This window comes from Mustela nigripes, chromosome 10 (genome assembly GCF_022355385.1).
Source record: "Mustela nigripes isolate SB6536 chromosome 10, MUSNIG.SB6536, whole genome shotgun sequence".
Lineage (NCBI taxonomy): Eukaryota > Metazoa > Chordata > Mammalia > Carnivora > Mustelidae > Mustela > Mustela nigripes.
Window position 1 is genome coordinate 7,463,365 of NC_081566.1, and position 19,666 is coordinate 7,483,030.

At 41.5% G+C, this 19,666-nt stretch overlaps 1 non-coding gene across 1 annotated transcript; it reads left to right on the top strand.

The window, feature by feature from the left end:
• The first annotated feature begins 7,583 nt into the window (after nucleotides 1-7,583).
• On the top strand, nucleotides 7,584-7,725 carry LOC132026360 (U4 spliceosomal RNA). The gene has a single exon (XR_009406877.1). It is a non-coding gene; the product is annotated as a U4 spliceosomal RNA (small nuclear RNA).
• Nucleotides 7,726-19,666: the final 11,941 nt, after the last annotated feature.

Genomic DNA, 19,666 nt, shown 5'->3' on the forward strand with positions numbered 1-19,666 from the left:
TTGACCCCATTTAACCTTAAGCACCCCTCAAAGGCCCCAACTCCAGTACAGTCTGTGGTGTATATGGGGGTTGGTTAGGGTTTCAATGTATGAACCTAGAGGGGGGCACAATTCAGTCCACGGGAGACGCTAACTCCTCGCAGTGGGGTCATAAGTCCCGGACAGACTTGACCGTGCAGGGACTGGGCTCTTAGCCTCACGTTGGACTGCCTCTGGGAAAGAGGGATCAGGTAACAAGGGGTTACTTAAAAGTCCATGTGAAACATTATGCTCAGTGGAAGAAGCCGGACATAAACGGACAAAGATTACATGATTGCACCCATGCGAGCTACCCGGAAGAGTCAAATTCACAGAGCGAGCGAGTAGAACGAAGAGGCCATGGCGTGCGGTGAACGGGGAGTTACTGTTTGATGGCTGGGAAGGTTCGATCTGGCCTGATGGAAAGGTTCTGGAGATGGGTGGTGGCTATAGTTGCACAAAAATGTGAATGTGCTTAAAGCCACTGAACTCTATACTTAAAAAGGGTCAAAATGGCAAGTTTCACGTGATGGATATTTTACCACAATTTTAAAAAGTCCACATGATCCGTCAACCCATTACAGTCGCGGTCACTGCATGGAGTTAGAATCCAACCAACCGGCAGCCCGGACAGTCTACGGCAGTGGGGGCAGGGCTGCTTTTCCCCTTCAAATCTAGCTCGCCTCTTTTGATTTATGGGTGGGTGTTCAGCCAGTACTGTTGTGCACTGAAACAGAGGCGGCTCATGTCCCCCAAACCCACTTCCTCCCCTCCCTGGGTGTATAGTCAGACCAGGTTTCCAAGGTAGAAGCGGCCACACCACTGAGTGTGGCCCGCGTCCCATGAGGGGGAGCTCCTATTGTAGTGTCTACCATGACCAAAGAGAGGGTTCCGAGGACTCAGAAGAGGCTGGATTTTTGTAGGTCAAGAAATAAGTTTATACTAAGTAAAAGCCCGTTTTTTGCTTTTATTTGTTTGTTTTTTCTGTTATGGGAGCTTAGGTTGCTTTAATTCCTGTACGCGCTCTTTGGGAAAGTTGTTTCCGCTGGGATCTGCTGCAAAGAAAGAGCTAGACGTCCAGGTACTTCTATTATAGAAGCATTACTATGATAAGGAAATCCGTTCCCTCTCCAAAAAGCAAATAGAAATCTTTTTCTTGAAACCTATTTCTAAAAAAAAATTGACATCGGGACATATCTAGTAATAGATTTTAACAGATATTATACAGTAGGGTATTAAAATGAAGTGTGAGATACTGGACCCGTTCCTGCATGGACACAAAAATAGCACTATGGCTTGTCACACTGTAAAAAAAAACATAGCTTTCTTTAAAAGCCAAAGTTAAGGAAAAAAATACAGCATTTCAAGATCCTATTAAATTATGTGTACTGCCTCAGCATTTATATAAAGCTTTGTCATAGTGAAATATTTCAAATATATAAGAAAAATGTGTGATTATTGAACCATATATTTCAGTGTGGGAGGAAACCCTAATTATAAAACAGGTATTAGAGAGCCCCTGGGTGCCTCAGAGGTTAAGCATCTACCTTCGGCTCAGGTCCTACCCTGGGGTCTTGGGATCGAGTCCCACATCGGGCTCCCTGCTCCGGGGGGAGCCTGCTTCTCCCTCTCCTTCTGTCCCTCCCTGCCACTGGTGCTCTCTCTTGCGCTCTCTTTCTCTCTCTCTCTCAAACAAATAAAATCTTTTAAAAAATTAATCAGGTGCATGGAGCACTGGGTGTGGTACAAAAACAATGAATACTGTTATGCTGAAAATTTAAAAAAAATCAGGTATTAGAAATTCGATATGATGAAGCTGTTTTGTTTTTCTCCTCTGTATTTTGAATCTATTTGCACACTCAGTGTGTCCCTCTGCTGTCTTCCAGTGGGACGTGGAAGATCCCACATGGGAAATCCCCCTGGTTCCTGAGCCTCTGCATGTCTGGGCATCCTCTGTGTTAGGCCACACCGCGTTCCCAGTCTTCGTACTCCTCCGGGCCTCGGGGTGTGCAGCACAGGAACTGGAGAGGCTATTCTGGGAAAGAGGAAACCGTGTGTTTCCACACTCCCCTCTTTCCGGAGACCCTGCTCCAGGTCAGCATTCTGGCGTAAAACTTTTTAGAGGAGGGTGCTGTGAGGGTGCCCGGGTCCGACAGTGGCTCAGAAGCCCCAAACCAACTGAAAATCCCGTTTCCTGATACCACAGTTCTAGAATCTCTGTTGTCAGCATGTTTATTTATTAATTTCCTCGGTGGACATTATCGAGCCCAAGGCAAGGAGGGATAATAGGGCAGCTTAGCTCTCAAAGCCCCACAGCGTGCGGGGTGAGCCGTGGGGTTGTAGGGTCCGAGGGCGTCCGCGGATGTAGGTGTCCGAGGGGCATGACCGGTGGGCGCCGTGCTCATCCCGTGCTCATCCCGTGCTCATCCCGCTGGAAGGAGGAGGTCGGGGACGCGCAGAGGGTGCCCGGGCCAAGTTATAAAGGCAAGTCGGAGCAGACGCAGGGAAATGGGGGCTTCAGCCCAGGATTGATGTCAGAAAGGGTCATAAATCCAAGGACTGGTCAGGGGTGGGAGGGACAGCAGAGGAGGCTGACGGGGGAGGGCAGGGGCGGAGGCGCGAGGGGCAGCGGTCAGATCTGAGCTCTTCACGTGGCAGATGGAGGAAATAGTTTATCCACAGTGCTGCACCCCACAATACCTGGAGTCGTCAGTCTGTGGTCACGAGGGCACGTTAGGAAGGGGGGCCCATCCGGCTGGTCGCAGGCGATACTCAAGACAGAAGTAATTGTTTCCGACCCCGGAAATACGGAGGCGGGCTACGGTGCGGGAGCGGCGGGGACGCAGATTGAACACGGTGGAGGGAGGAGTTAAATCGCTCGTTGCCGGCGGATGGCAGGGAGAGGCGGGGGCGGCAAGGGTAACGCGCTGGCTCTGGGCGCACGAGATGATCGGGTCGGAGTGGTGGCGCCCGTCGCTGTGACAGGTGTGGCTGGAGCAGGCGCGGCGAGGGCACACGTGAGTGCGCGCGGGCGTGCGCGGGGCTGGGCACGGAGGAGGGAGATTTTCTCTGGACACGGATACTGCCGGGAGATCAGCCTTGCTCCTCCCTTAAACTAAAGCCGTCCTCCCTGAAGGAAGGCGGTGGACGCGGAGCGAGAGGCCCAGCGCGTCTACACCGCCGCTGGGGGGTGGCCGGGAGCACCGGGGGAGCCGCAGGACGGCGCTGGTTCCTGCGCGAGCGTGTCGCTCCCTGCGTCCCTTCGCTCGGATTTGCACACGCACCAAGCAAGCTTATGATCGCAGGAGGTTCTCCAGTCTCCCCCCCGAGGAAGCGACACACGCAGGCTGAGGCCAGACAGTGGTTTTCTCACCAGAAGTGCGTCAGTTCTCCGGATCGTTCTACATTAGTCGCCTGAGTTTGGTGATCCTGGGTGAATCCTCAAACACGGTCACTTCAGGGTGTCCGGACAAATCGGAGGGCAGCTCCGGTGACAGCCCAGTTCGAACAGCCAGCTGGTCTTTCCAGGCCCCAAATCCAAGTGATTTTAACGCCACTCATTGAGGCCAAGCCAACGGAGCCAGGATGTTCTGCAGCCGCCACGTGCTGTCACGGAGCCCCCCCCCCCCCCCCCCCCGTGTCCCAGCCGAGGGTGTGTGACCATCCGGAGGAGCCAGCCCTGCTGTTTAACAAGCCTGATGCGCGGCGCTGCTCTGGGGCTTCCGCCCTCGGCTGACCGGGAATGCGTAGAGTCTGGAAAATGAAAACGGGTGGATTAGCCGCAAACACATCGTGGCTTCGCATGCAGCTTCGTCCACGAACACATCGCCTTCAGAGGTGTAGCCCTTTAACGTGCATGTAAGAAAATGCTCTCGAAAGCAACAAAACCACCTCATTCATTCGTTCACTCATTCATGCAGTTGCTTGTTAGCTGTCACCGTGAGCCTGTGTGTGCTGAGCGCTGGGGCTGTCACGGAGGGTGGGGCGGGGTTCCACCGGGTGCAGCTCCGCGGGTGGCCCAGCACTCCGAGGGTGGGACGGAAGGCAGGTGGTCGTGTGACTGAGCTCTGATTCCTCGGAAGACTCTCCATCTGCATGTGTCATTTGCCCGGAAAGCTGTTTCCCTGGGAATGTCCTGGGAGCGGGACATTGATATTTCAGATTCCAAACGAGAATCACAGAGCCGTGCGCTGCTATTTGCAACTTCATTTTCAGAAATGTCAGTTCAAGTTTACATGTAAGCATGAGCATGTCTACGTGAGCACCTGCGCATAGCTGCTCAGTTCAGCTACTTAGAAACATTAGGCAGAAGAAAGGATGATCATTAGGTTAAAAAAAAAAAAAAAAGGATGATCATTAGGTAAAAACAGTCCTCCAAACACAGGAGTCCTGTGTATCTCCTATGCTGATTTTTTTTTTAAGTTTAAGACTTTTTTTTTCTTGAGTATTATAAAAGAGTAAAAAGAGCAATCCAGGTATTTATATTTTTATTTAACATATATTTTTATTTAAAGAGAAGCATAGCTTGGTTGAACATTTGCTCATCACTATATGAGGGAATGTGACTTGGGTTTGACTGAGCCATCCCTGTGTCCGTAGTTCACAGCCTCTTCTGCATCTTGGACAGTCCTTATCCATTTTCTTTTTCAAAATACTCATTTTCCTTTCTCATGCCTCAGTCACCCGTGTGCTCTTCACAGTTTTGTGGTGTTAATTTTTTTTTCAGACTGAACTCCTCACCTTAGTACCTATGGATAAGGCTGTAATTCACAGTTCTCCAGGAGCCCAGTGAAGTCAGTAAACAGCCAACAAAGGCTTTCAGAAACTCTTGGAAAACAAAGGAGAAAGATGCTTCAGTTAAAACTTGCAATAACAGAAAACACTAGTAGCACAACAGTTCTCAAATAAACCATAGAAATCAGAAGTCCTCTTGGGGCACCTGGATGGCTCAGTTGGTCGAGTGTCTGCCTTTGGCTGGGGTCATGATCGCAGGGTCCTGGGATCAAGTCCTGCATCGGGCTCTCTGCTCAATGGGAAGCCTGTTTCTCCCTTTGCCTGCTGCTGTGCCTGCTTGTGCTCTATCTCTCTGTCAAATAAATAAAATCTTAAAAAAAAAAAAAAGAATCAGAGTCCTCCTATCAAAAAAAGGAGGAAGGACTCAAAGAAGTAAATCACAAATGAGAGAGGAAAAATAACTACCAACATCAGAGAAATACAAACAACTATTAGAGAATATTATGAAAAACTACATGACAACAAATTAGACAACCTAGAAGAAATGGATAAATTCCTGGAAACATATCACCTAGTAAAACTGAATCAAGAAGGATATTAGAATACTTAGGAATAAATTTAACCAAGATGGTGAAAGACCTGTACTCTGAAAACTATAGAACACTAAAAAAAAAATCGAAGATGCCCCCCCCCCAAAAGGAAGGACATTCCACGCTTGTGGATTGGAACAAATATTATTAAAAATGTCTGCATTGCCCAAAGCAATCCACACATTTAATGCAATCCCTATTGAAATACCAATGGCATCTTCCACAGAACTAGGCCAAAAATTCCTAAAATTTGTATGGAATCTCAAAAGACCTTGTATACCCAAAGCAATCTTGAAAAAGAAAAAGTTGGAGGCATCACAATTCTGGACTTCAAGTTATATTACAAAACTGTAGTAATCAAATCAGTATGGTACTGGCAGAAAAACCAGACACAAAGATCAATGGAACAGAATTGAAAAACCAGAAATAAACCCTCAATTTTATGGTTAATTAATCTTTAACAAAGCAGTTAAGCATTCCAATGGTAATTCCAGTGGGAATAGGATAGTCTCTTCAACAGATGGTGTTGGGAAACTAGACAGCTACATGGGAAAGGATGAAACTGCACCACGGTTTTATACCAGACACAAATATAAATTCAAAATAGATTAAAAACCTAAATGTGAAACCTGAAATTATAATATCCAAGAAGAGAACACAGGCAACAATTTCTCTGACATTGACCATAGTCACTTGTTTCTAGATAGTTCCCCTAAGGCAAGGGGGAAAAAAAAGGCAAAAGTAAACTATTGGAAACACATCAAAATAAGCTTCTGCAGAGTGAAGAAAACAGTCAATAAAACTAAAGGGCAACTTACTCAATGGGAGAAGATACTTGCAAATGATATATCCGATAAAGGGTTAGTATTCAAAATATATAAAGAACTTATATAATTCTTATAAAATTCAATACTTCCCCAAATAATCGAATTAAAAAAATGAGAAGAAGACATGAACAGATATTTCCCCAAAGAGGATATACAGGTGGCCAACAGACACATGAAAAGATGCTCACCATCACTTATGATCAGGGAAAATAATCAAAACTACAGTATCACCTCACACCTGTCAGAACAGCTAAAATCAACAAGACAAGAAGCAGGTGTTGGCAAGGATGCAGAGAAGGGGGAGCCCTCTTGTACTGTTAGTGGGAATGCAAGCTGATGCAGAAATTGTGGAAGCCAGTATGGGGGTTCCTCAAAAAATTAAAAATGCAACTATACTACAATCCAGGAATCACACTACTGGGTTTTTATCCAAAGAATATAAAACCAGTAAATCAAAGGGATACAAGCACCCCTACATTTATAGTAGTAGTATTCACAATAGCCAAACTATGGAAGCAGCTCAGTTTCCATTGAGAGATGAATGGATAAATGTGGTATGTATACACAATGGAATATTACTCAGCCATATAAAAGAATGAAATGTTGGCATTCGCAACAACACAGGTGGAGCTAGAGAGTATAATGCTGAACAAAATAAGTCAGAGAAAGACAAATGCCATATATCACTCACATGTGGAATTAAAGAAACAAAACAAATGACCAAAAGAAAACAAAGAGTGAGTGAGTGAGAGAGAGAGAGACAGACAGACAGACAAACCAAGAAAGTCTATTAACTGTAGAAAACAAACTGACGGCTACCAGGGAGGAGGTCGATGGGGAGTCCGGGAAAGTAGGGGATGGGAATTACAGAACAACAAAAAATTACATTGAGGTCATTCTGAATACATTTGGTGAAATCTATCTTTTTATTGTTAGTTTCTATTTGGACTCTTCTGCATTCTTTTCTTTCTATTCTTGCCTTTTAGTGACTCAATTATTTTTTAATCTGCTTCCCTCCCATTTACTAGCTTATTGGCTATATATCATTTTATTACTCATTTAATGATTGCCCTATGGATTATAATATACATCCTTGGTTTACTAAACTCTGAAATTAAAAAAGTCTCATTCTTTCTTGGACGAAGAAGGCCCTGTAGAACAAGGGGACTCCATTTACTTCTCACTTCCCTGTGCTTACTGTCTCGTGTGGCCATAAAAAATAAGTATTTATTTACACAGATCAGATTTGTTTAAATGTGCCCACATACTAATGCTTTTTGTTAATTTTCATTCTTCTTTGTCTCAGAACTTCCATCTGGGTTAACTGCCTTCTGCATGAGGAAGAATGTTTCATGTTTCTTTTGGTGGGTGAAAAAAACCTTCCGTTTTCTTTGCTTGAAAATTATTTGACTTCAGCTTTGCGCAGTGGCAGTATCGTAGCCAATGAGGTTTATCCGAGGCGCGATTATTGCTGATTGAAAATTATTTGACTTCATCATCCCCGTTTGAGAGTATTTTTCCTATGTAAAGAATTCTAGGGAGGCCGTTATTCCAGCCCTCTGAAATTGTTACTCATTCCACTGTCTGCTGGGTTCCATTATTTGTTGAGAGCTCAGCCATCACTTACACTGCTCCTTCTTTGAAGGTAATGTGTATTTTTAAAAGATCTGTCTAATTTCATTGTCATTGGTAGTTAGCTGTTTTACTATGGTGTGCCTAGGAGTGGTTTTCTTTGTATTCGTCTTGCTTGGGGTTCATAAAATTTTTTAATCTTTGGGTTCATATCTTTCATTGGTTTTGAAAATGAAGGTGGCTAAACTGGAAGCAACAACAATCCCAAACCATCTGACTTCAGAGACAGAGACCACCTGCAAGCCCCCCGATGCGGTTGGACTGTTTCCAGTTCATCCATACTCCTCATACACTATCCTTCACAGTCCCAGTTGCGAGCCTGGGGCTTGTAGGGGCCCATCTCACTTAGTGTATCTGATTTCCAGTATCTCATTTCTAGTCCCTTGAGTCCACTGAACACGCTGTTCAACATCTGTGCTTTTAGAATCAGCAGATGCCTCTGAGGAGAAGTGGCTGCAAATTCTTACCTCACGTCTCTCAGTTTTGTCCCTCATTTTGACCATGAAATTTTCTTCCCTCCCTATTTCTGATACATTCAAACAAACTTCGTATTTAACCTTTTCTCAGCTTTTTAACTGGTTTTCTGTAACGGGATTGATCAGTACTACCTATGCAATCATTGTAGGAAGCACAATATTCCATAAGTTTAAAATATAGCATTTCACTTTTGTCTTTCTCTTTTCTAAACTCTGAAGTCCCTGAAAGGACAAATGATCTTACTGATTTTGGATGGCTAGCACTCAGCACAGAAATTGGAGTACAATACAGGATTATTAGATATTTGTTGAATAAATGAATAAGCATAAATTCTGCTTGGAATTGGTGGCAATTAATGTTAATTGTTCCTACCCTTTACCAGAAACTGGAAGAGTGTCATTCATGAACAGCAGTATCTCTACCAAGGGGAGGGCAGTGGGAGCTGACCCCACTAAATGTAGTCATTTGATTAAAATTTAGACCAACCAATTTTTTTTTCCTCAAGATGAGTATTTTGTCATTGACATTGTTTAGAATTGCTAGTAGTGATCATCATAGTAAAAAGCACATGATTTCAGTTATTCTTTGTTTTAAAGTTCCAGTATAAAGGATGCCTTACTAACTGCAAAGTAGGGTGGCCTGCCCCTACCACATAACCCTTATTGTGGCTGGCTCATGACAGTGGAGGCAAAGGAGATGATTGTGGGGGACAGTCCAGTTGGGTGTATGGAAGGATTGTGTCCATGTAAGTGAGGGGTCAGCTTGGACACACTTCATGTCCTGCCCTTTACTGGGACTCAGAGAAATATTTTTCAGGATTGGATTGTTTTTAACTACACTTCTAATGTTGAGATGGACCAGAGCACAATCAGGCAAATGTTAAAGAATTGTTTGGTCCAACTGGAGTGATCCCATATTTGAATTTGCTTTCTTTTTATTTTTCTTCTTTAAATTTAAATTTAATTAGACAGATATAGTACATCATTATTTTCAAATGTAGTGTTCAATAACTTATCAATTGTGGATAACACCCAGTGGTCATCACATCATGTGCCCTTCTTAGTGCCCATTACCCAATTACCCCATCCCCCCACCAACCTCCCCTCCAGCAACCCTCAGTTTGTTTCCTATAGTTAAGAGTCTCTCATGGTTTTTCTCCCTCTCTGATGACTTCCCATTCTATTTTCCCTCCTTTCCCCTCTGATCCTCTGCACTGTTTCTTATATTCCACATGAATGAAACCACATGATAACTGTCTTTCTGTGATTGATTTATTTCACTCAGCATAATACTCTCCAGCTCCATCCACGTCAGTGTAAATGTTAAGTATTCATTCTTAATACTGATGGCTGAGTAATATTCTATTGTGTATACATACCACATCTTCTTTGTCCATTCATCTGTCGATAGATGTCTCAGCTCTTTCCGCAGCTATCGTGGACATTTCTGCTATAAGCCCTGGGGAGCAGATGCCCCTTCAGATTACAACATTTGTATCTTTGGGGTAAATACCAAGTAATTCAATTGCTGAGTTGTAGGGTAGCTCAATTTTTAACATCTTGAGGAACCTCCGTACTATTTTCCAGAGTGGCTGTACCAGCTTGAATTCCCACCAAGAGTGTAAGGGTGTTCCCCTTTCTCTACATCCTCACCAACATTTGTTCCCTGTTTTGTTAATTTTAACTATCTGACTGGTGTGAGGTGGTATCTCATTGTGGTTTTGATTTGTATTTCCCTGGGACCAAGGGATGTGGAGAATTCTTTTCATGTATCTGTTGGTCATTTGTATGTCACCTTTGGAGAAATATCCATTCATGCCTTCTCCCATTTCTTGACCGGATTCTTTGTTGTTGTTGTTGTTGTTTTTGGTGTTGAGTTTTGTAAGTTCTTTATAGATTTTGAACACTAGCCCTTTATTATATACATCATTTGTAAATATCTTCTCCCATTCTGTAGGTTGCCTTTAGTTTTGTTGACTTTCTCTTACTGAGCAGAAGCTTTTTATCTTGATGAAGTCCCAACAGTTCATTTTTGCTTTTGTTTTCCTTGCTTTGGAGACGTGTCTAGCAAGCAGTTGTTGTGGCCTAGGTCGAAGAGATTGCTGCCTGTGTTTTCCTCTAGGATTTCGATGGATTCTTGTCTCACGTTGAGGTCTTTCATCCACTTTAAGTTTGTCTTTGTGTATGGTGTAAGAAAATGGTCCTGTTTCATTCTTCTACATGTGGCTGTCCAATTTCCCTAGCACCACTTATTGAAGAGACTGTCCTTTTTCCATTGGAAATTTTTTTCTGCTTTGTTGAAGATTAGTTGACCATTGAGTTGAGGGTCTCTGGGCTCTCTGTTCGGTTCCATTGATCTGTATATCTGTTTTTTGCCAGTACCATACTATCTTGATCATTACACCTTTGTAATGAATTCTGGCATTGTGATGTCCCCAGCTTTGGTTTTCTTTTTCAAAATTCCTCTGGCTATTCAGGATCTTTCCTTGTTCCATACAAATTTTAGTTTATTTGTTCCAGCTCTGTAAAAAAAGTTGATGGTACTTTGGTAGGGATTGCATTAAATGTGTAGATTGCCCTGGGCAGCATAGACAATTTAACAATATTTATTCTTCCAATCCCTGAGCATGGAATGTTTTTCCATTTCTTTATGTCTTCCTTAATTTCTTTCATAAGTATTCTGTAGTTTTTAGAGTACAGATCCTTACCTCTTTGGTTAGGTTTATTCCTAGGTATCTTGTGGTTTTTGGCGTAATTCTAAATGGGATTGATTCCTTAGTTTTTCTTTCTTATGTCTCATTGTTAGTATATATACAGAAATGCAACTGATTTCTGTGCATTGATTTTATATCCTGTATGATTTCTGGTAACTTTGAGGTGGAGTCTTTTGGGTCTTCCCCATAAGGTATTATGTCCTCTGCGAAGACAGAGAGTTTGACTTCTTCTTTGCATCTAATTTGGATGTCTTTTATTTCTTTTTCTTTTTGCTTTCTGATTGCTGAGGATAGCATTTCTAGTACCAAGTTGAACAATAGTGGTGAGAGTGGGCATTCTGGTTGCGTTCCTGACCTTAGGGGAAAAGCTCTGAGTTTTTACCCATTGAGAATTATATTCATTGTGGGCTGTTCATAGGTATCTTTTATGATATTGAGGTATGTACTCTCTATTGCTACACTGTGGAGAGTTTTAATCAAGAAAAGATGCTATATTTTACCAAATGCTTTTTCTGCATCAGTTGAGAAGATCATATGGTTCTTGTCCTTTCTTTTATTAATGTGATGTATCACATTGAGTTGCAAATGTTGAACCACTCTTGCAGCCCCTGAATAAATCCCACTTAGTCATGGCGAATAATCCTTTTAATATACTGTTGGATCCTATTGGCTAGTATCTTGGTGAGAATTTTGGCATCCATGTTCATCAGGGATATTGTCTGTATTCTCTTTTTTGGTGGGGTATTTGTCTGGTTTGGGGATCAATGTAATGCTGGCTTCATAGAGTTTGGAAGTTTCCTTCCATTTCTATTTTTTGAAACAGCTTCAGAAGAATAGGTATTAGTTCTTTAAACATTTGGTAGAATTCCCCTGGAAACTATCAGGCTCTGGACTCTTGTTTGTTGGGAGATTTTTGATTACTCCTTCAATTTCTTTGCTGGTTATGGATATGTTCAGGTTTTCTATTTCTTCCTGTTTCAGTTTTGGTAGTTTGTCAGTTTCCAGGAATTCATCCATTTCTTCCAGACTGCCTAATTTGTCAGCATATAGTTTCTCATAATATGTTCTTAAAATTATATTTTCTTGGTGTTGGTCATGATATCTCCTCTTTTCATTCATTTTATTAATTTGAGTCCTTTCTGTTTTTTTTCGATAAGTCTGGATGGGGGTTTATTGATCTTATTAATTCTCACAAAGCACAAGCTTCTAGTTTTGTTGATCTGTTCTACTGTTCTTCTGGTTTCTATTTCATTGATTTCTGTTCTAATCTATATTATTTCTCTTCCCCTGCTTGATTTAGGCTTTATTTGGTTTTCGTTTTCTAGGTCCTTTACATGTAAGGTTAGCTTGTGCATTTGGGATTTTTCTAACTTTTTTTGAGAGATGCTTGGCTGGCTATGTACTTTCTTCTTAGGACTGACTGCCTTTGCAGTATACCATAGGTTTTGAATAGTTATGTGTTTTTTTTTCCTTTCCTTTTCTTTTTTTTTTTAAATTTTATTTATTTATTTGACAGACAGAGATCACAAGTAGGCAGAGAGGCAGGCAGAGAGAGAGAGAGAGAGGGGGAAGCAGGTTCCCTGTGGAGCAGAGAGCCTGATGCGGGGCTCGATCCCAGGACCCTGAGATCATGACCTGAGCCGAAGGCAGCGGCTTAACCCACTGAGCCACCCAGGCGCTCCTGAATAGCTATGTTTTCAATTTCATTTTATTTCCATGAGTTTTAAAAATTCTTTAATTTCCTGGTTGACCCAGTAGGATCTTCTTTAACCTCCAAGTGTTTGATTTCCTTCCACATATCCTCTTGTGATTGACTTTTAAGTTTCAAAGCATTATGGTCTGTAAATATGCAGGGAATAATCCCAATATTTTGGTATCAGTTGAGACCTGATTTGTGACACAGGATGTGATCTTTTCTGGAGAAGGTTCCATGTGCATTTGAGAAGAATGTGTATTCTGTTGCTTTAGGATGGAATTTTCTGTTCATAATCATGAAGTCCATCTGGTCCAGCGTGTAGTTCTAAGCCCTTGCTTCCTCGTTGATTTTCTGCTTCGATGATCTGTCCATTGCTTTGAGTGGGGGTGTTGAGGTCCTCTACTATTATTGTATTACTATCAATGTGTTTCTTTAAATTGGTTAGTAATTGGTTTATAAAATTGGCCTTTCCCAAGTTAGGAGCATAAATATTTATAGTTGCTAGATCTTCTTGTTGGATAGACCCTTAAATATGATATAGTCTTCCTCTTCATCCCTTACTACAGTCTTTAGTTTAAAATCTAATTTGTCTGATATGAGGATTGCTACTCCCAGCTTTCTTTTGATGTCCATTAGCATAATAAATTGTTCTCTACCTCCTCACATTCAATCTGGCGGTGTCTTTAGGTCTAAGATGAGTCTCTTGGAGATAGCTTATAGATCGTTCTTGATTTTTTAATCCAATCTGATACACTGTGTCTTTTGATTGGAGCATTTAGCCCATTTACATTCAGAGTAACTATTGAAAGATACGAATTTAGTGCCATTGTATTACCAGTAAAGTTCCTGTTTCTGCCTATTGTCTCTGTTTCTTTCTGGTCTATGTTACTTTAGAGTTTTGTCTTCACTTACAGGCTCTCCTTTAATATTTCTTACAGGACCCCTTAGTGATCACAAGTTCTTTTAGTTTCTGTTTGTCCTGGCAGCACTTTATCTCTCCTTCCATTCTGAATTAGATAGCCTTGCTGCATAAAGTATTCTTGGCTCCGTGTTTTTCTCATTTACTACCCTGAATATATCCTGCCAGCCCTTTCTGACCAACTGGGTCTCTGTGAATAAGTCTGGTGTCAGTCTACATCTTGCCTCCCTTGGGTTTGCTTTCCATACTGGATTGTAAGCTCCAATGAGGACCGGGACATCCATTGTTGTCTGTTACACAGCACCAAATCCAGTACTGCAGAGAACTGGTGCTTGAGAAATGTTAGTTACATCTAATAGTTCTCCTGTGTTTTCACATATAAAACAAATACATTCATTGTATTTTTCATCTTAAAACCCAGATGAATAGGAGTAAAGAATAAGTTTTTAGGGAATATATGACATCCTGATAAAAGGCCTTTTGCTTCCTGAGATATAATTTTAAGAGAAATTGGTAATATATGTTAGGAGTGCATTATTTGCTTAAAAGGGAAACAAATATTTAAAAAAGAGATGGTTTTATTTCATGAGGGAAATGATACAAAGATTAGTGAGCAGCTAGCCTAGACAGTATGGGGAGAGACCACACACACATCAAGAAATGAGAACATGAAATTCAAAGAAAGACTGAAGCTCCTTGTGCCAAAAAACTTCAGACACATAAAGCTCAGCTGAAAACACACTTTTCTTTAGTTATGATCTTATTTATCTGTTATTTTAGGTGTTGGCAGACAATGGAGTTCACCTAAACAAATATCTAGAACATACAACCCCATTAAAGAAAGAAATTTGAGCCCTTTATATCCACGATTATCTTTGCCATTGCCTAAGCATTAAGTCAGCTAGCTGACTCAAATTTTTGGCCTTTTTTTTCTTAAGCAGTTATCAACATTGAAGGTTATGGTATACTGTATTGTTTCCATTCATCCTTTCTTAGAGTCATTCTGATCCTTGAATTCTTATATTCTTTATATTCTTTTTTTTTAAAGAATTTATTTACTTATTTATTTGACAGTGAATGAGTGAGAGAGTGAACAAAATGGGGGGGAGAGGGAGAGGGAGAAGCAGACTCCCCTCTGATCAGGGAGCCCATATTCTTTATATCCTAAAGCATTCCTTACTTTTCGTCTTCATAAATTTGTTTTCAACTGTAAATGAAAAGCTCATTGATAAGTTTGTATCTTTCTAATTAACTATATTAGTCATTCATCCTATTCACTAAATAATTTGTATTCTCCACCATTCCAGAAATACTGGTAGGATTGAATATTTTAGCATTAGGCTGGGTGAGATTGTGTGACTAGTTGTGGCTGTTATATTGTGAGCAAAAGGGCATATGTTACTTCCTGGCCAGAGTTTAATTGCTTGCTGATGTAAGACCTTCCAGCAATCTCCTTTCCCTCTGGCATAGTGACAGCAATACTGGCTTGGAACTCTGAGGGGCCATAGTGAAAAGATTGTCCCCACTGACCCATCAAGTACATGCAGTCTGAACAAAAAAATAAATCTCATGGAATCCTATGGTATTTGTCCTTTTCAGTCTGACTTATTTCACTTAGCATAATACTCTCTAGGTCCATCCATGTTGTCTCAAAAGGCATGCTTTCATCTTTTTTTATGGCTGTGTAATATTTCATCATTTATATATATATCAATTTTCTTTATCCGTTCATCTATTGATGAATACTTTGGTTGCTTCCATGTCTTGGCTATTGTAAATAATACTGCAGAAAATATAGGGTGCATATATGCGTATACCTTCCTGAGTTTGTGTTTTTGTTTTCCCTGGGCAAATACTCAATAATGGAATTACTGGGTCATATGGTTTTTTTATTTTTAATTTTTTGAGGAACCTCCATACTGTTTTCCACAGTGGTTGCACCAGTTTGCATTTTCACCAACAGTGCACAAGGATTTCTTTTTCTCCACATTCTTACCAATGCTTGTTGTTGCCTATCTTCTCGATCTGAACCATTCTGACAGGTGTAAGATGATGGTGTAAAGGAACAGTGGTAGATACACTTGTGGTAGACACAGCATACTATGTAAACTTGTCAAATCACTAAATCGTATACCTGAAACTAACATAACTTTGTGTGTCACCAATACTCAAAAAAATGTGTTAGGTGCAACTAATGGATCATTGAGCACTACATAAAAAACTTTTAATAAAAGAAAGAAAAAATTACAAATAATAATAATAATAAAACTTTTGGTTTTAAGCACTAAGTGGTTTTAAGCCACTAAGATTTTGGGATTGCTTATTACTATGTTTATCAGTCAGGGTTCTACCATGAAAATAGAACAAGTAAGGCACAGACCATATTTTAGGGTTAAATCAGAAAAACTGATTTATTGTAAAGGACTGGTTTCTCCTTTGTGGGGCAGGAGCAGGGGGGGAAGCCCCAGGAACCCAGGGAAGAGCTGGTGGTATATCCCACAGGTGGAATTTCTTCCTTGTGGGGATGCCTTTATTTCTGCTCCTGCAGCCTTCCACCTGCCTGTCTCAGGCCCGGCTAGACTATCTAAAACAATCACCCTTACTTAAACTGATGATCGACTTTAATCACATCTACATAGTATCTTCCCAACAACTCCTAGGTTAATGTTTACTGAATACCTGAGGACCACATCCACCCCTGAATGGACACATACAGCTGAGCATCGCACTTGCTGTGACATGATTAGGCTATCCTAATTACATGAAAATACGAAATTAGCAAGATTTGCCTGTCAGCAGACCTTACGCTTAAATGATCTACTTCACACATCCTTTTCGTGTACTTGACTACAAACTGGCTGAGTGACAAACTTCAAAATAAGAACTTTGTTTTCAGCCCATCAATGTAATGGCAGTTTTTTAGGGCATTCTTTTCACTTTTGAATGAGTGTCCCCAGGGGGGTTACACGTGAAACAGACCACAAAAACCGTTGACCTTCTTCTTCTTTTTTTTTTTTTTTAAGATTTTACTTATTTGACAGCGAGTAGACAGCGAGGCAGGCAGAGAGAGAGGGGGAAGCAGGCTCCCCGCTGAGTAGAGCGCCCCATGTGGGGGCTCAGTCCTAGGACCCTGAGATCATGACCTGACCCAAAGGCAGAGGTTAATTCACTGAGCCACCCAGGCGCCCCCGTGACCTTCTTCTGATGTTACTAATCCTTACTCAGTTTTAGGAGGGAGAGACTCTAGACTAAATATGCCTTGATGCTGCCCCACTTCCTCTCATGGTGACATGAAGACCCGTCCTCCCTTGTCAGACTGCTTAGGGACAGTGAGACTTCCATCTTCCATAAATCCCTGTAAACTACCCACTTGCTCCAAATATTCAGCATATTATTAGCAATTTTTGCATTTATTAAGTCAATCAGAATATGTATTTAAAAAACATTTCTAAATTCATAACACAACTGCCTCTACTTAACTCAGCATGTGTTCTATGCCTCATTTTCCTCATCTAGTTACAAAAAGATGGCCTTGAGCTTCAGGAGTCCTCTTTCTTCCAGCTCGAACAGTCTCCATGTCTGTGGAGTGGTCATCTCCCGAATGCATTTTCATCGGTGTCCTTAGTGCTTCCATTTCCTCTTGCTGAGTCCAGGGTATCTGGCAACAACTGATGTGATGTTCATACTCGCAGAGGGGATCCAGAAGATTCTCTGTGGAGATCACCCAGTGTGGGCCTGTGTCTAATCGAGACATGATTACTACAGAGTTTCTGTTATTTCCTCAGAACATTCTCCTGGGGATAGCTGTGACTTTCTTTTCCAAGTGTGTTAGGTCTCTCTGGATGGCAAGGAACAGACACACAGTCAGGTTATCTCAATCATTGTGAGTTTATTTGTGTTGATACACAAGAAAGTACGAAAGATAATAAAGCAACCCAGGAACCACAAAGTCCACCCTTGTTGTTCGGGGATCAGTCATTCCTCGAGTAACCTAAAAGTAGACATGGTGAGTCAATGAGAGCTCTTGGTATGTCACCTCTGGCCATGTCACTCCTCTAAGGCAGCATCATTAGAGTGACTGCTCCTCTCTATTTTGGCTGCTCACTTCCTTTCTCTAGCTCCTGTTTGGAGGGCTCATAAAGGAGGGTTCTGTGTGGTGGGGCCAGGTGCCATCCAACAAGAACAGCACAGCTGGGATCCTCTCTCTTCCTAAGCCACCCCACTAGCCCATAACTGAAATTGAGTGATGTTGCAATTGACTGTGGTCAGTGTGGAGTGTTTCTTGGGATAGGAACATGCTTCTGCTCATGTAGGAGCCATGGATGTGGTCTCCCGAGGACTCTAGGAAAACTATAGATCTACCCAGGAAATATGGATAATAACACACAGCTTTACCCCTGGGGACAGGCAAGCTTTTGATTCCCAGTGACTCTTTCTTAGGGAGGATTTTCAAAGTGCTCTATCAATGCTGTAACTTCCCCAAAACGATGGTTTTACTACATTTTTGGGGGGGACAATGTTGCCTTTAAAAACATGTACTTTTTAGAACAGTTGATCATCTCCATTTTTTAAGCAAAAGGAAGTGGAATTGTAGATTAAGCTCTGAATCACATGTTGTTGGGTCATATTTTCTGAGTTGTCTTTAAAGATCTTCCTCCAGAATACTAGGAAGTCACAGATAATTTCAATATTTTTAATACTGGAAATTGAGGTTTTAGTCCCAAGATCTGTTGTATACTTATGAGGGGGAAATTCTAAATTAGAAACCAGGTTTGTCCATGTTTGTATCTTACAAGGAGCTTAGTATTTCTCAACTATTCCTAAGATTTCTTTCACGCATGAAAGACAGTGGGGTCCATAAAGGAACTAACAATTTTTCAACTTGTCTGAGGTCAGAAGGAATAGGTTTGATAACCACATATCCATTTTGTAAAAGGAGGAATTTTTTCCTTATTCATTTTTCTATGAAATAAAAATAAATCATAAATCCTCTTCACCCTTACTGTGATTTAACTGGACTCCTTGTCTACAATCATTTCTCATTAAATTGTTAGGCCAGTTTCTTTCTTTCTTTCTTTCTTTCTTTTTTTTTTTTTAAAGATTTTATTTATTTGACAGCACAAGTAGGCAGAGCGGCAGGGAGAGGGAGAAGCAGGCTCTCCACTGAGCAGGGAGCCCGATGTGGGCTCCAGCACAGGACCCTGGGATCATGACCTGAGCCGAAGGCAGTCACCCAACCAACTGAGCCACCCAGGCGCCCCAGGCCAACTTCATTTTAAAACCTGAAATGGTAGGATTCAGAAACAGCTGACAAAAATCAAATTACAATAGACTTGCAGATTCTTCAAGTTGGTTTGGTTAAGCCTTTGTTAAGCTCTCAAATGATAGCTCATTTGAAAAAAGTTTGCCTCCTCAGCCTTCATCCCTGCATAGAAAGGGTCCCCACTGCGTACATTTCTTTCAGGGTAAGATGTTGTCTCAAATCCAAGCGACTCTAGCAAATCATTAAGGCGGTACTCTGTGTGGGTCTCGTGAAAGGGACTGTAGTAACCACTCCCAATGTGTTGGCTTGAGTAGGTCCCCAATTACTGAGTGGCCAAATTGGAGGGGAATTTGGAGTAGCTGCTTTGGATGGCTTTCAAGGAATTCTCCAGACCTGAGATTAAATTTGGGTCTGCTGAGTGGATACCAGGTGTGTTTGATTATGGGTTGAAACCTAGAAAGAACAGAGTGTGGTGGGTAAGTGCATGAGGCACCTGAGCCTGTTTCCACAAATTCCTTTTCTGTCACCGGCCTAGAGTGTTAGAGTCTGGAAGCTGAGGAGAAAAATAAATGCCTCATCTCACACAATGAAAAAACCGTATAATATTCACTTATGAAAAAATCGAGCATTTGGTTATATGAAAGGTATGAGAATTTTAATGATGCCCCAAAATTCAGCCCTTTATCACACTGATTTATTTAGGGATCTAAAGGTTAATAGGATAGATATGTCCAGGTACAACTTTATCCTATTTACATAAAGAAACATTAAAAATCCAAGATATCCTTTGTAACAGA